Genomic DNA, 20,208 nt, shown 5'->3' with positions numbered 1-20,208 from the left:
GAGCTTTAGAAGAAGGGGCTCTGTGTCTTTTTGCTGAGGGGTGGGGTGGAAGATGGATTGGTTTTTCACCTCAGCAAAAGCAAATTAACACCGTTATTTCACTGCCAACACACACAGCTAACACCTTGACAAACACACTGAGGCTAGGAGGAGGTAGAGACAGGGAGAGGGAGCAGAAGTTAAGTCCATGGATAGAAACTAAGCGTGTCCACAGGCTGCACAGAGCTCAAATAAACTTGTGGTGATGGCTCTTTGGGGAGGAGTTTTAGAAAATATACAGCTGAACTGTGATTAGATAAAGGGTGAACCCCGAGCAAGTGTCTGAATGTCTAGACAGAGTGAAGCAGATATTGATGAAGGAGGCCGGCTCATTGTGGTTGCCAACAGACAGGACCGTAGGGGGAAAAGCTGCTGAGAATCACAAGGGATACACAAATAAGAGAGCTGATGGACTGAGGGTACCAGCATCAAACCAAGGTGGGTTAATGCTTTATTAAAAGGCAACATGGCAGTACTTGTAGCGGAGAAGAGAAACAGTGCTGAATCAAATCACAGAGGGAAAAAAATCATGCTCAAACCACTTTTCCATCAACTCAATTGGAATCATCATGAGGGGGTGAGAATTATTTTAAGGAGAAATCATACAGGGTAAGGCGCTGAGAGAACTTAAGTCCTGGATCTCAGTGTGAATATGTGAATTATACGTCAATTCTCAAACACTTTAAGTGCCCCCTGTGGCTTAGGAGTCCAGATGGTGACTATGAAGTCTCTCTCATTGAACCTAGATCAATGTTTGCTTCAAAGCAATGTGACATCATCCAGCAAGGCACTGCAGTGGCTAATCTAAACTAGTGTCCAATCTATTCAGTTTGCCACAAGTGGACTCCACTAATGAGAATAATAAATAATAAGTTTGCAAAAATGTCTGAAAACATTTCTCGACTTTGTCATTTGTTGTATCAGTTTAGAATTAAATCTACCACATAGCTGTGTGCAAAAACTGATGGGTTCTCAATACTTTCTGAAGCCACAGGAACCACAGAAACACACTTAATTAAAAAACATATTTTCAACTGTCCAACTTTGAATTCATTTTATCATTCCAGGTCTTAACAAGTTGCCAGTTCTCTGAGTTCCTGTTGCTGCCTCGTGACTGTCAATTGGGGTTTCATTGTTTTATGAAAACATGTTTCAAGGTGTTCAGATTACTTATTTTGTTTGAACAACAATTAAAATGACCAAAGGGATTCAGTTTGTAATGCCATGAGCTGGAGGAAAGCTGCAAATCATTATATCTGGCAGTTTTATTTAACTATTTACTTCAGTTGCTGTTCTTAATGAGTTATCAGCTCGTCAATTTGTTGTTTCAGTGCTAATAATGAAATCAAAGTTCTGTCACTTTAGCCTATTACTGACACAGTAGTTACACACACACACAAACCGGCTCACACACACATTAAGTTGTATGTACACATTAACTCACACTCACACACACACACACACACACACACACACACACATACACACACACAGGCTGACAGAAATGCATTATCATGGCTCCTGCAAAGGCCCCAGTGGCACAGCAATGCTCAAGCTTATCTTTGGCCCACTAATAACACTTTACTATACACCGCAGTCACACACACACACACACACACACACACACACACACAATGAAAATATAAATGTATATATACTGTAAAAAAAAAAAAAAAAAAAAACCTAAGGATTTACGACAGACACACACACACACACACACACACACACAACAAAAATGGGAACAATGGTTTAAAAATAGCAAACAAACACTTGAACACACACACACACACAGAGGAATGCTGACACTTGCTCTTGTGGTACCAATTTGCCTCAGCTCAGAGGTTTTTTTTGTCACATTGTCACATTGATAGGCTCTTAATAATGAAACATACACAGAGGGTGTGTGGGCGAACGAGGAAAGGGGGGGGGCACACACAGATGTTCCTGACTCAAGGAAATTGGGCAGACAGCTGGTCTGTAATAACAAAACTAACTGAGCAACACTCCCCAGCAGATGTGTGTGTGTATGTGTGTGCTATGTAGAAACCCTCCCACATACAGTATGAGCCATGCGCTGTATGACACATGCAACTGCTGCAGAAAGAGTATCAGATCATATAAAACTGTTTATTGGAGTGTGTGTGTTTGTTTGTGTGTGTGTGTGTTGTGTTGTACTGTCCCATTCCCAGAAGTGTGCATCCCGTGGGTTTTCACATGAGCGTGTGCATCTCTAGAGACATCTCTCCAGTGATCACAGTGTGCAAGATAATGAGCTAGTTTAGTGGGGGGGAGTCCACTGAGAGATGACATACACACACACACACACATATACAGGCGAGTGGCTGCGTCTCAACACTGATGGAGAGTTTCCCAAAAACTGGGTTCTGGTTTTGCTTCAGTGGCTCTTGTTAACTGTCAGTTCATTTGGTGACATCATGAAGCTGCCTTTAGATACAAAGCCATGTTTTCCATGTTTACTGGGAACAAGCAGCCATTTGACAAGTTTACTGGGGGCTGAAAGCATGGAAGTTTGTTATATAACTGGGATACAGTACTGTCCACATGAGGACCTACAATTTCAGACCCTATTTACACCCGGCAGGAATGGGCGCTCTGAATCTGGACATCCTTTCTGGATAAGGAAAAACACACCTGATCAGAATTCCACTCAGATCGCCCAGACACCTATCACTAACTATGGCTTAGCTTGCCCCACATTTAAACTGAACATGTGTCTTGCACTTGGCAACATTATATTTTGTACAGAACAGGAAAAAAATGTAAATGTCAGCAAGAGATTTTCCGTTAATAATAGATTCAGGTCATTGCTGATTCCCAAAGTCCAGCTGTTTCAGAGAGTCCTTTGTTTTCCTCAGACTCCCAGGAGCACAGAGCTGAGTGAGCAGCAGCAAGATGACGATCATACGCAGATAATGGTCTACTGTTCACACACAACACACAAGACTTTCAATGAGAGGAAGACAAGACAGGCAGGTGGAGTGAAAGACGTTAAAAGAGATAGAAAAGCAAGGTTCTCGTTGTTTCAGCTGGTCAGGTTTCCATTCAGTGTACTTTCCACATGGTTGTTGTTTTTCCTCGCAGATTAAAATGACTCTAATTCTGAATCACAGAGCAGATGGACATCACAGCTCGTTACAGAGCAGACTGCTGTCGGAAGCAAAGTCTCTCTCATTTCTCTGGCCTGGGGTGTTGAGGGCAAGCTGCAGAAAACTGCCTACTGTCTGGAGGTCAAGAGATCAAGAGAAAGATTCACACCAGAACGGGGGGATGGCACAGGGTGAAACTCGGCCGAGCTGAGACATTTCCTCTCTCTGGTGACCTGCTGTTGCTGCCAGCTGGAAGGATGGGTTAGAGACGAGAGGAGACAGCTTAATTCGGCTTGACCTTAAAAGTATTATCATATTCAACCTGCTCTGTATCATGCTCGACGAGAGCAGAAGGGCAAGAATACAGAAATTTCACCAACAGGTTTGACCTAGCCCTTCTGTGAAATCAAGAAAAGCCTGAAATATCCTCTCAAAAGTAGAAGCTTTCTGATGGGTGATAATAACTTCTCGGTGCCAGCTGTGGAGAAAGCGGGGCAGAGGCTGACACACTTGACTAATGCTGCTCCGTCCATTAGCAGTAAGGAGACGTGGCTCTGCATCGGCGACCCCGAGCACACAGCGGGCTGCAGAGCAAACAAACGTCCATCCCGCTCCAGCCGAGCCCGAGCGAGCCCGCTAAATAAAACATGTGCCGGGCTCCCACCACAATAGGACTAATGCGCAATCAAGTGAAGCGCTCCTTGTAATGTCGGAACAGCACAAAACCCGCGGCACTCACACCACTGTGAAATTGGGGCTCTTGTGAATCTCGTCTTCCATATCTTATCTTCTTATGAAATCACTCCATCCCTCCCAGCTCCTGCTTCCCATCCTTTGTTCTTTCTGTTTTTGTGCCCCTAACTTTCTTTCATCTTCTTTGACTTAAAAACATGTCCTTCTTTTTTTGTTTTTGAGTCCTCTCTATGAAAAACTGATTTAGTTTCCTTTTTTTTCTCGTCTTTGTTGCGTCTTTCTTCCAAGCTCCTGCAACTCCGTGCTTTCTGCTCATTTATGCAACCTTCATTCATCCTTTCTCTTCATACTCACTTTACCTTTGAAATCTTCCTCACTCCTTACCCATTCATCCTCCTCCTCATTGTTTTTCTCTCATCTCTCCTTTAATTCCTTTTTTCCCCCTTATCAATCATTCATCACCATTCAATTTCTCTCTGCACCGTACTGTGCTGTGGTGTGTTAACAGCAGTCCCATACCACTAATCATGCATGTTGTGAAGGCCTGCCACTTTCCATCGTGCATACCAATGAAAAAACATGCATAAGAAGATTTTTTTTTCACACACCAGCACACGAAGGTGAGCGGCGCACACGCTGACAGATGTCAAAGTAAATTGAGGTTTAAAGTTCATCTGTTTTTCCATTATAAAACTACACAATCAAAAAATGTCTTTGTACCTTGCCGCACTAATGATAGCATGCATCCCTCTCACGTGCACACCCCCACACACACAAAGCTGAGTTAATAACACAGTCAGACCATACGTTGTCGATGGGCTGGCTGGGGAGCAGGCAGGCGGCTGGCGGAGTTAATTAACGAGTGCTAATCAAAAGCAATCTTCTTTCATTTTCTAATCATTCATAGTTCATTTCTCGAGTTCCCCTCCTTCAGATAACAAACGCCTCTGTGTATCAGTCTGTGTGTGTGTTGAGGTGGGGGTGTGGGGGTGAGGCAGACCAGCCTGCCCCTGTTACATGGGACAAACAAGACAAGAAGATTTTCATTCACAGACACGAGGCAGAAGGTGCGGAAATCGCTGTTCTCCTTGTTTTTGATGGCTCCAATCAGCTCTGTGCCGGCCCGGCTCGCTCGCTCAGGGAGGCCTGCTGATCATGAGTGGATGCTCATCACACACACGCATATAGATGCACACATTCATGCACACGTCCCTGAGCCGTCTGAGGTGACATGAAAGAGGCCGTCCCAATTATGATGGGAAAAGATGTGTAAAACGAGAGGAGCAGTGTCTTATAGTTTGAGCTTAGTAAGGGATTTGACACAGGCTGAATCTGAGAGCATCAGATTCTCTTCTGAGTAAACTATCAAACAAATTAAATACACAAGATTTGATGTTGTCACTGATTTATCAACTCATATTCACAGCAGAAAGAGCTCTGAGTGTATAAAAATGGACCTACAATGTACAACACACACACACCCTCAAACCTATAATTTCAGAACCATCCAACTGTTTGTGTGTATGCTCTACTTTCATTTCAAGAGTTCTCTTTCAGCTGCTTCTTCTTTTTTTCCCCTCTGTTCTTGAAAGTGTCCAGAATAGCTCCAATCACAGCAAACCACCACCATCTACCCTCTATCACGACCAAACCACAGCCAGTTATGCAGCCCAGAATCACACAAAAGGTGGAAAGTGGTGGAGAGCACTTTCCCTCTGCCCCAGAATATCCATTTTCACACTACACACCGGACATATTATGTCCAAGCCCTTTGAATAGAAATCTGAAAAACATTTTTTCCCCCCAGAAATGATCATGATTTTAGTTGATTGTACTTTTTGACTGTACACGGACCAGCTACCTAAACACAATGTCTTATTAGTGTCGAACCTTGAGCTGAACAACTTCAGATGAAAAACGTGAATGTAAAATCAGGCATCGGCCAGATGGTAAGGAATACTTATGAACAAACATTTCCTATTCAACATCCACTCATAGTAACGAGATGTCGCAGGCCTGGTGACATAACAGCATGAAAAGATGGCCATGACTCATGCAGAACATTTGTAAAGGCAAGAAAACAGCAACAGTGCGTTGGTGAGCTTTTTACATCAGTAATCAGATTTTGTTGTTGATCATGTGGACACAGTCAGTAATACGTCAGCAGAAGCGTGAGATTAAATATTTGAATATTTTGCTATGTAAAGGCCACTACCACTGCTGTATAACCTTCTTTGAAACTGCAACATGTAATTAGACAGGTGTCACTCTAATGATGAACCCACAGGGAATTATACCCGTTGCAGTTTCCCTCAGCTCTGCAGAGTCTTTAGGCCTTTATGCAAATTGTTTCCGCTCTTATTCTCACATCAAAACACAACAGGCACCTTAAAGTAAAAAAAAAACCTAATAAATTGACACTATTTGTCCAACATTATTTAGGAGGAAGACAGAGTCAGTGAGTGCCTGGTGAAGACAGTCAGATATTTCCCTCAGCTGTGGGTGGAGAGTAAAAAAGGGGCTATAAAGGGCTGTCAGGTAGCCAGAAACAAAGTAATGTTAGTGTTGCTCTGGATTTTCTGGATTTGTAACTAGGCAACTGTTTGCTAAAACAGACCACTAATAAATTTATAAAACCATTAATCTTAAGTGAATCTTAAGAAGATTACTGGCTTAGAAAAAGTAATTTTCAAGCTCATCCTCATTACTCATTTTATCCCATTTTTAAGAATGCAGTGAGTACACACTGAAGAAGCAACAAATTTAAGTGAAGAAGAATGCAAACTAAATCCAGCTGCTTGGGAGACACTATTCACTGACACGATTGTCCAACAATGGAAAAATGAAAATAAGTAGTGTAGCAGGATTGTTAAAGTCAACATATGACTGAAGTGTCTATGAAGTGTCGTTTCTATCATTTCATCCATGCACAAAACAAAATTACGTTAATTTCTCACATACTAACTGCAAGAAAAAAATACTATTAAGAATACTAAATGGTGTTAGTATTAAGTATGGAATTGGGTTAAAATTCTCCTCCTACTCATTTTTCAATAAAATATTGGTCACACAAAAACATTCATTTCTTGTTCAGGGATCAACAGAGAATCAGAAAATTAGTTTGTTTTATGTCCTCCGACACACACCCCTAATAGTTGTTACTGTAATGACCCAATTTAGCTGCCAGGATCAATAAAGTTCATCCGACGCCCTTATAAGGACTCAGACGATTAAATTCTGATTATGTTACGCTGAGGTTGTAATGAGAGATTCAGTCTGCAATCAAACTGTTCGTCTACTGCAATACTGATCAAATCAGCGGGCTGATTGTTTGGACAAGCGCATAATCTGAGTAAGCCTGACAGCGTGACCCGAACAAGCTGCAACCTGGTGTGTGCCTTCAGCATTTGTTCATTTTTTGACAAGCTTATTCTGAGGCTTTTCTGCTTTATCACACAGTTCACAGTTCAAATTGGAAGACGCAATTGGATGTGCCTAAATGCGATGACGGGGACGGCGTATGTCTTTGAGCATATGTTCTGAGCATATGTTCCAAGCTCTGTCCAAATGAACATCACGTTTCTAACCTGCTGCCACTGCCAACAGATACGGCCCTATCTTGACCCGTTCTGTGTTTTACCCTCAGCACAGTATGTTCTTTGGTTGTAATTACTTGCATTATCTTCCAGAGTCTCCATTCGCTCTATTCTCGTCTTCTATTCTTCACTCCTGCAATGACCCAGTTTCCCCAAGGGGAATTATTAAAGTTTCATTTTATCATCTGCTCCAATCTGAAGTGCTCAGCCTTTGTTTGGTCCTTCACACCTCTCAGCGTTACATGAGCGTTCGCTGAGGTTACCGAGTGCAGCTGCATGCAAGCAGCGTGCAGCACTGTGCGACTGCTCATGCAGGGGAAAGGCAGGCAATCAATATTCAGGTTATGTGCAGTGGAATGATTTAATAAATATTTATAGGAAATGTAAAGGCATATAATGGGCTTAATCATGGAGGCTCATAATCCAGGTGAGAACAGAAATTGGATTATTGTGCGCATGTGTCACTGTCAGTGTCATGAATGCACGGATGCATCACAAGCACATGCTGCAGATACATATAGAGAGTAACACACATACACAGAATCCAAAACAGCACAGCTCACTTCTCCAACTCGGCCGTGCAAAATCTCATTTCACTTAATGAAACCTGTGGAGGAACTTTCCTCACTCAGTGCATATTTAGCACCTTGATGGCTTAAGTTTCCACAGGGGGGAAACTCAGTTGTGTTAAAACTCTGTCGGCAGCAGAAAAATAAACCCCTTCGCTATGGTGGTCCAAACTTTTTCTTTTCTTATCATATTTTGAGTAACGAACTGTCTTCTCTCTGCTCACGGCTGGTTTGCTTCACCTCTGCATACTGTGGAGCTCCAGGCAAAGACACAGGGGAAAAGGGAAATTATAGGAGTTGCCTAAATGTTATATTTTTCCTTACCAGGGAATTATCATGATTCTATGTTAACAAAAACAAAATAAACTCAAACTTGCCAGATCACTCGATATGATTGTGCCACTAAGATAAAAGACTCAGGAGGAAAGAAACACTGTGGGGGGTGTTGTAATTGAATTTGGGTTTTATAAGTCTCCACCTTGAGCACAGCATGCCCAGCTCCATTCAACAAATATGTTAGTGCTGCAGAGTGACTCTCGCTTCTTATCCTGGCTCTGTAAAGTGATGCCTCTGTTTAAAAGTCACATTATCTGCGTGCATTAAGAAGATTGAGTTTCCTCTAAATCTTTGACCTGACAGTGCTTCACTTGTTTCATAGCTATTTCCAAAAACAACCCTCTCTCTCTCTCTCTCTCTGTCTATCGTCTGTACTCTAAAGGTATGTCACTGGAGGAGGGGAGAGGAATGTGTGTGAACAGGTGCTGGGGTCCGTGAGTGTGTGATTTTTGAGCAGAAGAAAACCTAATTATTCCTTTGATCAAAGCAATTATTAGAAGAAAAAAAAAAAGAAAACGTTCTGACCCAAAAATGTCTCAGCTGGAAAACATCACAGCTCAATCTGCTGCAACCTATTAAAAGAGTTATTAAGCATTCACAGAGCACTCACACACACTCTGTGTGCATGATAAAATTCTCGCACATTCACAGAACCAGTCGCATGCAGGGAACCGGTTTACTTAAAACAATACTCACGTACGCCGTGTTCAGCCATTTACTTACAAAGTGGCTCACAAACACACAATACACACTGATGTGAGTGGCTTACAAAACCACTCTCATAACGCTGCATGCAGGAATTTGAGATTGATTATGCATGAAATACTGTATATGCCTTCATATAAACACATACACATGCATTTTAATGTAGATGACATGTTGTGTTTGTGGTCTAGACAGCACAGGAACAAACAACTTGTACTAAACCAAAACTACTGCGTTTACACCTACATGTACTGTACATCATTTGTTATTCATACAGAAAGTACAGAAAGAAGAAATAAATACAGTCGTGACTCCATGCGTACTCAGGTCTGCAACCCATATTCTGTAGTGCACAGTAAAAACTGTGTAAAGTGCAGTAAAGGTCTTGAACTATTGTTCAAGTTGGACTGATATCAGGCTTTTATTCTGCGGTTAAGTTCATGTTTCTTTGGAAATTTTATTTTGTATTTAAATAGCTCAGTAAAGGTCAGAACTTTACCTGAGGAAGACTGAAACCCACAATTATTTTATTTTAAGTTTTAATGCAGGTTTCAATGCCCCATTATGATCTGAACATTCTGTCAGAGGCTTTTCTCTCCTGTGAACATGATGTTCTGAACATTTACCACTTCAGGCAGTAAAGTGGAAATACCCAGATACTGATAACTGGCATGAAAAGCTTTCTCCCGCTTCGGCCTGATTTTCTGGGGCCATGGCACAGATACCGACTTGAGGTCTTGTTGCAGACCCCAAATCCCTGAAAAGCCCAAAGACCCAAACTCAAACTGGGTTCTAGCTCCTTTTGAAATTCATCTTGCTTCAAGTTGGGTCTTTAGTTGCTGTTTTGACTGCAACAGAACTTAAGATGACCTCAGAAATACATGGGCGGCATTGTTAATAACATGTCTTCTATAAAAGTAAACCTCATATCTTTGGGTTTTGGACTGTTGGTAAGACAACACAAGACATCTGAAAACACCCTCTTGGACTCAAAGGAAACTGTGTAGGACATTTTTCACCATTTGCTCACAAGCAATGAATTGCTTTATTTAGACAGATTAATCAATAATGAGTAACTGATAATGAAAGCATAATGGAAATAAAAACATCAATAAATTAGAAGAAGAAAATTTCCAGCTTCTATAACGCTGAAAGGATCCCAATCCCAATTTGGAGCTGGATAATTTAACAGAAGAGAGTGGTATTTGTTCCTGGTGTGCTGACAAAGTCCTGGCTACTTCTGAATGTGGTTTTTGTGATTAGATCCCAGCTGTATTCAGACATCCACTTATAATCCAATCACCTGTAAGACCCATTAGTGACTAACATGAACAGGGGACTTAAACAGAGACGACCTACGTTCAAAACAGGCATCAACCTTTGATGCCTGGCCAAGGCCAACCAGCCTATTATCTTGTTTATTCCCATGACAACATTAGCTTCTTATTTCCTGTCAAATGTGCTTCCTTTTAGTGACAGACCGCACACTGTGAGGCTTCATCACACGTACAAAAGCACACAATCACACCTGCTGATGTCCTGACAACATTTATTCTTCAGTCACTCTCCAAGTGGGAGAGTGCCCTTACCTCCAAACAGGATGTGACCAACACATCTCAGAGAGTTAATACCTTTAATTTGCGTGGCGAGGAGAGCGGCTTTTCCATCATTTTTTAAAAGCTGTGTACGTCTCCCTTCAATAAAAAATACACTGGGCTCCACACACAGACTGGAACATAGAATAGTTCTTATGGCTAAATATTATCAGTCAACAGGAAAAGCACAAGTAACAAACAAACATCCATGTCTGTCAATCTGGGTCTTTCTTTGTTCTGACGGGAGGCATTAGACTGTGACAGATGGCTGCACAACAACACTTTTAACAAAAGTTGAAACTGTTTAATCCACAAACAAAGAAACTTCATGAGAGCAGGCCTGGTGAAGTTTGCTCGAAAGATTAAAAAAATCTTTGTAGCATCTTACAAAAAGTGCTTTGAGCAGGTTTCTCCTCTGTTCTTCAGTGTGCACTTCTGAAAGAACAAAACCTAATTCTTTTAATGTGTGACTGGACCAAAGAGAGTGTAGCGAAAAAAGGACAATATGCTTCAGTACACCACACAAAACTGTGACAAAAGAATGTAGCAGGTGAGTATAGATAGGCAAATCTCCTTCAGAAGTGTTAACAATGACAGTAAAAGACGGAGAAAGAGGTCTTGTTGCTGTAAATTGGTCAGCAGTGGCCAGTTGCTTTGTTGCGCCTAATTTCTATTATTAACAGAAATAACTGTTTTATCCACCCACTGATTCCAGTTGCTCCTCATTTCTCTGTTTCCCATCTGTGTTAAGCTACTGTCAGTGAAACACACGCTCTCTGTAGCTTGTTCACATTAAAGGTTTACTGATAAGAGGCAGGCTGTGAGAATTTTAATGCGAATGTGTTTTTAGTTGCGCTGACAGTGATCGGGAAAAACAGAGTGAAAGGACTAGAATTGACTGGTGAAAAACAATGATATTTCTGTTAATGAAGAAAAATAAAACAGAACTTATTTTGTACTAGTGGAATTGGTTTTGACATAATACATATTCTATTAAATTTATAAAGAAAACTGGTAAACATGGAGGATGTTTTAGTCTCTTTTATAAGTCTCTTCAAAAGGAAGGCATAATTCTCTTTGCCGCTGAGGTAAATACTCCCGGCCACTATTAGACAACTTAAAGTAAATAAAAATGATGATTTAGTCTAAACTGCATCAAATGACAAGCTGCAATCTGACATTTGTCTCCCTCTGACATCAGAACAGCTAATTCCCTGACAACCTCAAAGGCCGTCCAGGATCCACTCTCCTCTCGTCACAAAAAGCAGAGGCAGCCAGTTAGCACTTTCTGTCTGCCTCTGAGTCTCTCTCTTCTCCTCTCCTCACCTCTCCCACCATGCGGCACAGAAGCTTTGCTAATTGACTGCCATTTTAGAAAGTCAATCTAATTGCTTTTTTGTTGTTGTGTTAATAGTGTCTGTGCTGTTAAAGGGCACCTGCGCTGCTAATATCCAACTTAATCACACAGACCATTCGTTTGGAGACGCCCACTGACTACTACTACCATTTAGCACTGATGACTAATGAGAAAGGTTAAAGAGGTCAATTTTTAACAACCTACATTACGTACACTCTGTGTAGCAAAACCTCAAAACCACAATTAGACAGTAGGTACAGGAAGCAAGTGAGAGACTTGTTAAGTGGCCTTCACCTTTAGACTTAGAGAGTTTAGAACTGGAGGGTTTGAATTCAGGACAAAGTGGAAAAAGACGGCAGTAAAAGCAGGAAAGCTTTAGTGTGTAGCTTATGAAAAAAGAGCCGTCTGCTGGGTCAGCCCTCCCTAGTGAAATAAAGGTTAAAATACTTGTAGGATGGAAAAGAAGCGGAGAGTTCGAATTCTGGTCAGAGCAGTCACTTTGCTCTCACAATAGCAGCATGTGTAATTCTCCCCATCTCAGCCAAACTACGTCGAGAGCAAAGACCGTGTCGATGGAAGAAAATGGATATTAAATGCAATGTGAAAATACATGCCATGCATCACCATGGCAAGACAAAAATGTAGCTACCAGAAAACATCTAGGCCTGACATTTACAGGTGTACAGCGGCTAAGTTCCTTGTGTACTTAAAAGGCAACATGAAGCCTTAGTAACAAATGAGCACGTCTAGCCATCCTGTCTGCCATGGATCGCTGCCCAAACATACATTGAGGTAACAGCATCTACTGTGAATCAAATGACTCCACTGCCAGAGAATACAAGGAAACTACACTTGTAAGACCTGGAAATGTTGCTGGGAAATAATGAATAATGCAAGAGAGAGCAGGCTGTGTTACACTGGTTTAACTGTGAGAACAAAAAAAATCACATTATGTCAGCAATGACAGATACCCATCTAATGAGCTGGTGGTACTGATTAATAGATCAGATGATCAATAGAAAACTGTTTGATTACTGGTTAATCAATCAGTCATGTCATCTATCTGATAACAAAACTGTCTGTTAGGCTGTACTTGAGCTAAATGCTAACAACAGCAAGCTAACATGGTCACAGTAGCAATGGCTACAGGTGTACTGTTTACTATTTTCACCATCTTATTTTAGCATTTAGCTAATGTTAGCGCAGCTGGGGCTGATGGGAATTTGGTCATACACCAAAAAGACAACAAAGGGAAATGTTAGGGTAGCACTGGAGGAAAAGTCAGAGAATCACCAAAGTCATGATTATCCATCATGCAGGGGAACGTCTGCACAAAATTAGCTGTTGAGATTTTTCATTGTGGAACTTACATTTCTATCTACCTCTTCTCTAATGTGAGGATTTGGTAATACTGTGCTTTATGTATTCATGAACTGAAAACCCTAATGTTTGTTCCAGTCTGAAGAGCAGTGTTTCAGTGTCACATCCAGTTCTCATCCCACAAACAGAGTCCACCTCTACATCAATGCAACAATAATTATTTGTTGCAGCAACTCTTTTATTTTCCATCTGCGCAGGACAAACAGTGGCTTTTCATGTTTGTGTCAAAAAACAATCTGTCTCTTTGCCATCATCAGCACATGTAAAATACACTGTAGAGGCCAAAGGAGGCTGCCAATCATCTCAGTGATTGCCTCGTTTGTTGAGAGTAGTTATTCTAATGTCTCAAAATTAATATGTTAATAATCTGTTGATGTGTACGCACTGCATGAGGCGCTTTTAATGAGGAATTCGCCCAGGTGTCTTGGGAGTAAAAGAGAAGATGAGATCTTCTCATAGGTGTTTCAGATGAGAACCTAAGTGTTTGGGAATGGTACCCTGTGCTCTGGTTTTGTGTGCTGGGGGGGTCGTGGAGGGTGAAATTGGGTGGGGGGACAGTGTGGCAGAACGAGCATTAAGAATTGATCCATCTGGAGGAAAAGGAAGAGGATTTGAGAGGATTTTTTTTCCTTCTTTTCCAAAAGCTGATAAGACCAATCCTTTCATTTAGTATCAAATGAAATGTGTTCTGTCCCTAACACTAAATTAAAAAGAAGATGACGGGGGGGGGGGGGGCAGAGAGGAAAAAACAGGGCTGCTGCAACCTATTAGCAAGTGTAATTTAGGCATTTCCTATTTTAGAGCTGAGGGAAAGCCAGAGGGATGGTGACAGAGGGAGGCTACTGGAAATGACAGAGCGAGAGAGAGATGTGAAAAAGAGAGTTGGATGAAAAGAGAGCAATAATGAGAAACAAGGGGACAGAAAGTGAGAGGGAGCAACAGGACAGAGGTTATTATCAGGATCAGCAGAGGTCTTTTGATTCTGATGGTACCAGTGGGATGAGTGTAAAATGATAGCAACACACACACACACAAAAGAAAAAAGGGAAAGATGAGGCAGCACATATAACACGATACAACACATCCATCCCTCCATCACACATGGTATATAATCTGTATCTATTGGAATAACCCACTTCAGTGACCTCCTTCAGTGTGCAGTGAACCAAATGACAACAAAGAGCAAAACATGGTTCATAATTCATTGCTTGCATATACTGTTGTGGAGTGAACAATAAGAAGGGAACCACAGTAACCTGTTGGAAATACACAGCAGTGTTTTTATTTGCCCGAGGAAACTCTATCTGGAGCCTGTCTTTGATGCTCTGTTGACAGTGGAATTAATCTGGTTTACTGTTGTGCAGTTATTTTCCACATCAGCTTTTATTTGTTTGGTTTATATATATATATGGTTAAAATGTAAAATGTAATTGTAACTGTTGATTTTTTTCCAGGAAGCTCTGTTCACTTCTGCTTAGGTGAACAGAGCTGAACAGACTGACACAGTTGCTCGGTCAGCCATGTTTTATAGCTTTATTTTCCCAGGATTCATTGCAAATTAGCCCCACATAAGATAGTCAAGAAACAGGCGGCTTTGCATGGATGAATTTAAATGTTTCTCTGACACCTGACTATAAGTCAAAGTCGATCTATGTGAAAGGTAAATGAGGTAAATAAACAGAATCCATGCATGATCACCTGTGTGTGTGTTTTCTGACATTCAGTCCCGACACCTTCCTTATCAAGTCTATCAGAGACACGAAACTAAGACGTGTCTCTAATAAAACTCCCAGAACTCTGGTCTTACTTCTCTTGCTACTGATCCATAATGGATGAAGAGAATGACACAGACCACTGGCTCCATATGAGCCTCAGGAACAAAAGGCAGCCTTAATTGAAGGACCCAAGTGAAAGGACAAAAGAGGCGGTCACGGAAGAAAGAAGCGGCACATTCACAGCGGTTGTGGAGGCGGCACATGAGCGTGTGTCGATGGCGCTCATTAATCGACGACCCCTCTGTTGCCATGACCTTATCAACAGGTTCAGATCACTTCACCGCACGTCTTGACAAAAGAGCGGAGATAAAAAAGAAAGACAGACGACTGTGGCAGCTTTTTTTCTCCTCTGTCCTCTCTTCCCACTTATTCACTTGTATCATTAGTCAAAGCCTTTGTCAAATCAATGATCTGGTCTGCCGTTTCGCTGGCTCACAGAGCGAGGTCAGGCCACAGCAGAGCGGAGCAAGATGTCTTTCCAAACTATTTAACAGTGTACATCTCATTTCCTTGCAGGCCATTACAGTAAATCTACATTACGGAGGCCTGTCAGTGGCTGTCTGCCTCTCCTCGCACCATTACAAACCAGGAGACACACAGATGCCTAGCTGAAGACTCATGGACACACTGCCATCTATGGGTAAAAGATATAGACCTGGAGAGCTGATGCAGGTGGTGCGTGGTACAAAAGAGCTTGTCCCTCTAATGGAGAGCCATAGGTTCTACTCTCATAAAAGCCGCCATGTTCATCAATGTCCATAACTGAGCTGCTACCTGCACTTTCACTCTGAGTCATGCTGGAAATAAAGTGCAGAGTCTGTGTGTTCAGTGTACAGACTGCGCAGACATACAGCGGATAGTCTGAGGACAGAGTTTGTTTTGTCACTAGTGCTTCCTTAGCTGCTGTGAAGAAACAACAAAATCTGCTGTGAAATGACGTCATTAAACCTCCAGTCAAATCACAACTAAAGGAATAACCCATCTAATAATCCCATTAACCGTGTTAAATCAGTGCTGAAGAACCGACCGCTGTCCATGGTGCTGATTCTGGAGCTGGTGCTCCCTGATATTTGCACCAGTAGGGTTGAAACTCGCTGGTGTCTTAGTTGTTTAGTTCAGTGCCTCATGTCTGTGGCTACTTTAATCTGTTTTCCATGATAATTCAAGCAGCAGATTTTCATGTGTTTGTGTTGATTTGACCAAACAACATCGTCAACACCGTGATTTCACTTTAAATTACGGCATTAAAGAATGCAAAGCGATTTTGACAATAAAGATGTTACATGTTACAGGTAGAAAATATAGTCATCAAATGATGAGCCACCACCCTGTTTATCTGTTGTTAGCTGGTGACTGTGTACATCTTTTGGCTGACATTCAACTTTTACAGTATTAACTGAAAACTTAAAAGTTCAGACAAGTTACAAGACTGTCAAAAACTATTCTGGAAATCAGTTAGCTGCACACAGATGAGGCAGGTGACGGAAAAATTAATAAGCCACAAAAATAAATTACCACTTTATCACAAAATGGCTCCCAGGACGTGTTAGGCATTACAAACTGATGATATCAAACAGCGCAGATAATATCTTAAGTGTTTGCATCTTCCCTTTTATCATACAGCTGCCATTCACGCTGAGCCCCGGCGCAGAGGACGTTCAACACCTCAACCACACAAGTTCAAGAACTTTGACTTCCTGAGTTCCTAAACAAACATTACCGACTGCATACGTTATTTAATCAATACGAGAGCCAATTACGCAGGAGATGAGGGTGCTATTACACACTGAAGTTCAGACATAGCTAATCACTGGAGGTGACAGCAAGTTTCAATCAGCACCACCTGCTCCTCACTCATTGCTCTTGAAAACAACTGCGGCGCATTAGATTTTGTTTGTGTAAACTCCTCAAATTCACCTTGTGTGGGAGCCGGGCGCACGGCTCATTCATAACCACAAACCGGCTCAGGGCGCCGTAGCTAATAAGTTCTGACACCAGAACTTGTCAAAGTTTATTAGGTGGCCTTTAATCATGCTAACTCATCTGCAGACGTCCAAGCTTCTTCTTTGTTGAGTCTAATCCGCAGTGTGGTCTGGAGGCAGGAGGAAGAAACAACAACTGAACAGTGAAATGAGTCCTTGCTGTTGTGTTGTTGTGCTGTATGTGCGAGATCTGTATTGCGCTGATGATTTCAGCAACACAAAGGCACATCAGATCACCTGTCTTGTCCTTGGCATATGCAAAACACACACACACACACATACATACATTCATTAAGCAGTGTACTTCCAGGAAGTAGTCTGCAACTTCTCTGATGTCAACAGCTCTACCCCCACCCAACACATCCTGACACTTCTTTCCATATTCATATTTACACAACGAGAAAAAGCCAAAGGAAGAAAAAAAAAAAACAGCACTTCAGAAGCTTTTCACACATGCAAAGGATGAAAGAGACACGAAGTGCAGCAAAAACACTCTAAAGTGAACTTTTGTGTTTCTTTTTTTCCTCCGACTACCTCCATTATTTTCTCTGTGACAACAGCTCAGTCGCGGCAGCAGCATATTAGCTGCTACAGCTGCTTTCACTGGCTGGTCAAAGGTCCGGAAGATGATCAAATATATATATATATATCTATACACAGCATCTTATTTATATCTTCACATGCACTCTGCATTAGCGTGGATTATTAATGCAACAAGGCTTTGAGGGAGAGAATAAACGTGAGAGAGTAAAGATGAGAGATGGAGGGACAGCAAAGGAGGAAACAGGGGGAACTAAATGTAAAGGAGAGGAAATGCGAGCGAGTGAAGCGAGCAGCAGCATGAGTGTGGAAGAGATTGGATGAGGCTTGGTGCCAGTATTAAATATTTCAATCACAGATTGAGTTGCTATGAAAATGCTTTTGATCTAGACTCCAAAGGACTTTTACAAAACAAGCATTTCTTTGAGTTGGCTGCAGCACAGTGGGATTCACCAAGGGAGAACGTCCAAAAAATGCTCTGAAGGAAAAAAAATAACTTTCTCACTAAGTGGATTCCCACCAAGTGAGTTATCTTCATTATGTTGTAGAAAGTTAGCTTTTCATCTTCAACAGTTTTATTCTCATTCCAAGATAAAAGATGCCATGGGTTTTGCATGTGTATTGAACACTGGGAACATGCTAATTTTGAGGATTCGATTTAATCAGAGCAACAGAACTTTCCAATTTAAGAGGGAATGGGCGGGAGCAGGGGCATGTGGAGGATAACATCATAATGAAGAACTTGGTCTCAGAAATTCAGTCATTTCACATTAATGAACCCAAAGTGTCTACATCCGATGTAGTATTTAACTGTGAAGGTCTGTGACAAATTATATCCAAGGAATTCAAACAAGCTAAAGCAAATGGTCGGAGACTTGTTCATTATAAAGTAAAACTTTTAAACTTTGACAGAGTTTGTTTGTAGAGGGACCTCCTGTGTAGATTACTCTGCCTGGAAGCAAATAAGCATCTAAACCACCAAGGAATAGTTGAGATTGAGTTGAGAAGATTCATATCACTGTCACATGACTGTACAGTAAATATGGAGCTAAAGCTAGCAGCCCGTTAGCGTAGTGTAGCACACAGTTAAGACTAGAAACAAAAGTAAACAGCTAACCTGACTCTGTAATGTAAAATAATCAAATAAGTTTAATGGCAATCCCTGTAAAAATCACAACTTTATCATATTACATTTGAGTTGCTGTTTACTCTTCATGCTAAGCTAAGCTAATCACCTCCTGGAGAGTGGTTTAAAATTTTCTCATTTAACTCTCAGTAAGAAACAGGTATATGTCAAAAAGTCAAACTATTCCTTCCTTTGAATCTGGCACCAATTGGGACTGACATATGCATCGAGCACACAGTTCAAATGTCTGTTTCTATTTATATTTTTAAGAGAGGCTTTTTTTAATTTCGTCTCGGTTATTTTGATCACTACATTCTCTCCGCCATAGCTGGGATGCTATTATAAAGCTGAAAAGGGACTGTTTGCATTTGTATACATGTAAATGTTAACACATATAATTCAAGGTTGCTGAGCAAGATGTGAAATTGTGAATACTAGAACCCGACTATGGACTGAGATGTTAAAAACAAACTGTGAATCAAATTAATCTCAAAAGCCTCCACTTCTAAACCCACTGATCTCAGCCAATATCATGATCAGACAAGCCAAAAACAGAAATTATATTTATCTCAGTCACATCCATCGGCCTTGAGTATATTTGATGCAGGATCTACTTAGATCCATGAATTGATTACAGCAGCTCAGATGAATCATATTTCAGCACTGGCTGTCCAAAATCAACACTTGGTAAAGACAAGTCAAATTAACTGCATCTAACTTTACATCTTCAACACATCCTCGGTGCATTTACGCCTGGATCTTTAGCTCACAAATTAAAATCTGATTACCCTTGACGTATGTTAGTGTCAAAGGAGAACATAAACTACCTGCAAATGACTCCTCTCCTCTGGGTGCGGCTGCAGAATATGCTGCTCAGCAGACAAAACCGTTTCAATTCTTCATCAGTATTCTGAGTCTCATGTGGTACAACTGTTTGGACAGACAGGCACAGCTTGTGTCCCGTCCAAGGAGGAGGATAAAGAAATGAGAGGAAGTGCTGCAAAGGCCCTCAGAGAGCTCTTCTACTCTGCACAGGTATTTGACCAATACAAAAGAGCCATCTGGAGTGAAGACGAGAAGGTTATCAGGAAGTGGTTAGGACAAGAAGCTCTGCAGCATCACTTATCATCTCCTCACTCGCTCCACTCTCCCTCTCTGCTCATTATTCTCCAAGCCTGGACCCTCCTGTGCTGTTACTCTCTGAAAAGTAACATATCAATATAAGTTTAATGCTGTTGCACAATGTTGGATTCAATATTTAAATCCTCACACTTTTGATTCTTTCACCAAATGTTTTCTGCAAGCTGAAATTCAATTTTGGCATCGCAGAGGACAGAAGCTTATAAGTTAAAATGGAAGATGAATTGTTTTTTGTTTTGTTTTTTTTTTTTTTAAAGTACAGTAAAAA

General features: G+C 41.3%; 1 protein-coding gene across 2 annotated transcripts in view; it reads right to left on the bottom strand.

Moving 5' to 3' along the window:
* The window catches only part of snx29 (sorting nexin 29), a 119,041-nt gene that overhangs the window by 60,401 nt on the left and 38,432 nt on the right, over positions 1–20,208 (bottom strand). The gene's annotated exons all lie outside the window — the stretch shown is intronic.

The sequence above is a fragment of the Lates calcarifer genome, linkage group LG23, assembly GCF_001640805.2.
Source record: "Lates calcarifer isolate ASB-BC8 linkage group LG23, TLL_Latcal_v3, whole genome shotgun sequence".
NCBI lineage: Eukaryota > Metazoa > Chordata > Actinopteri > Centropomidae > Lates > Lates calcarifer.
The sequence above is the reverse complement of the archived record's forward strand: the minus strand, read 5'-3'. Positions and strand labels throughout refer to the sequence as shown.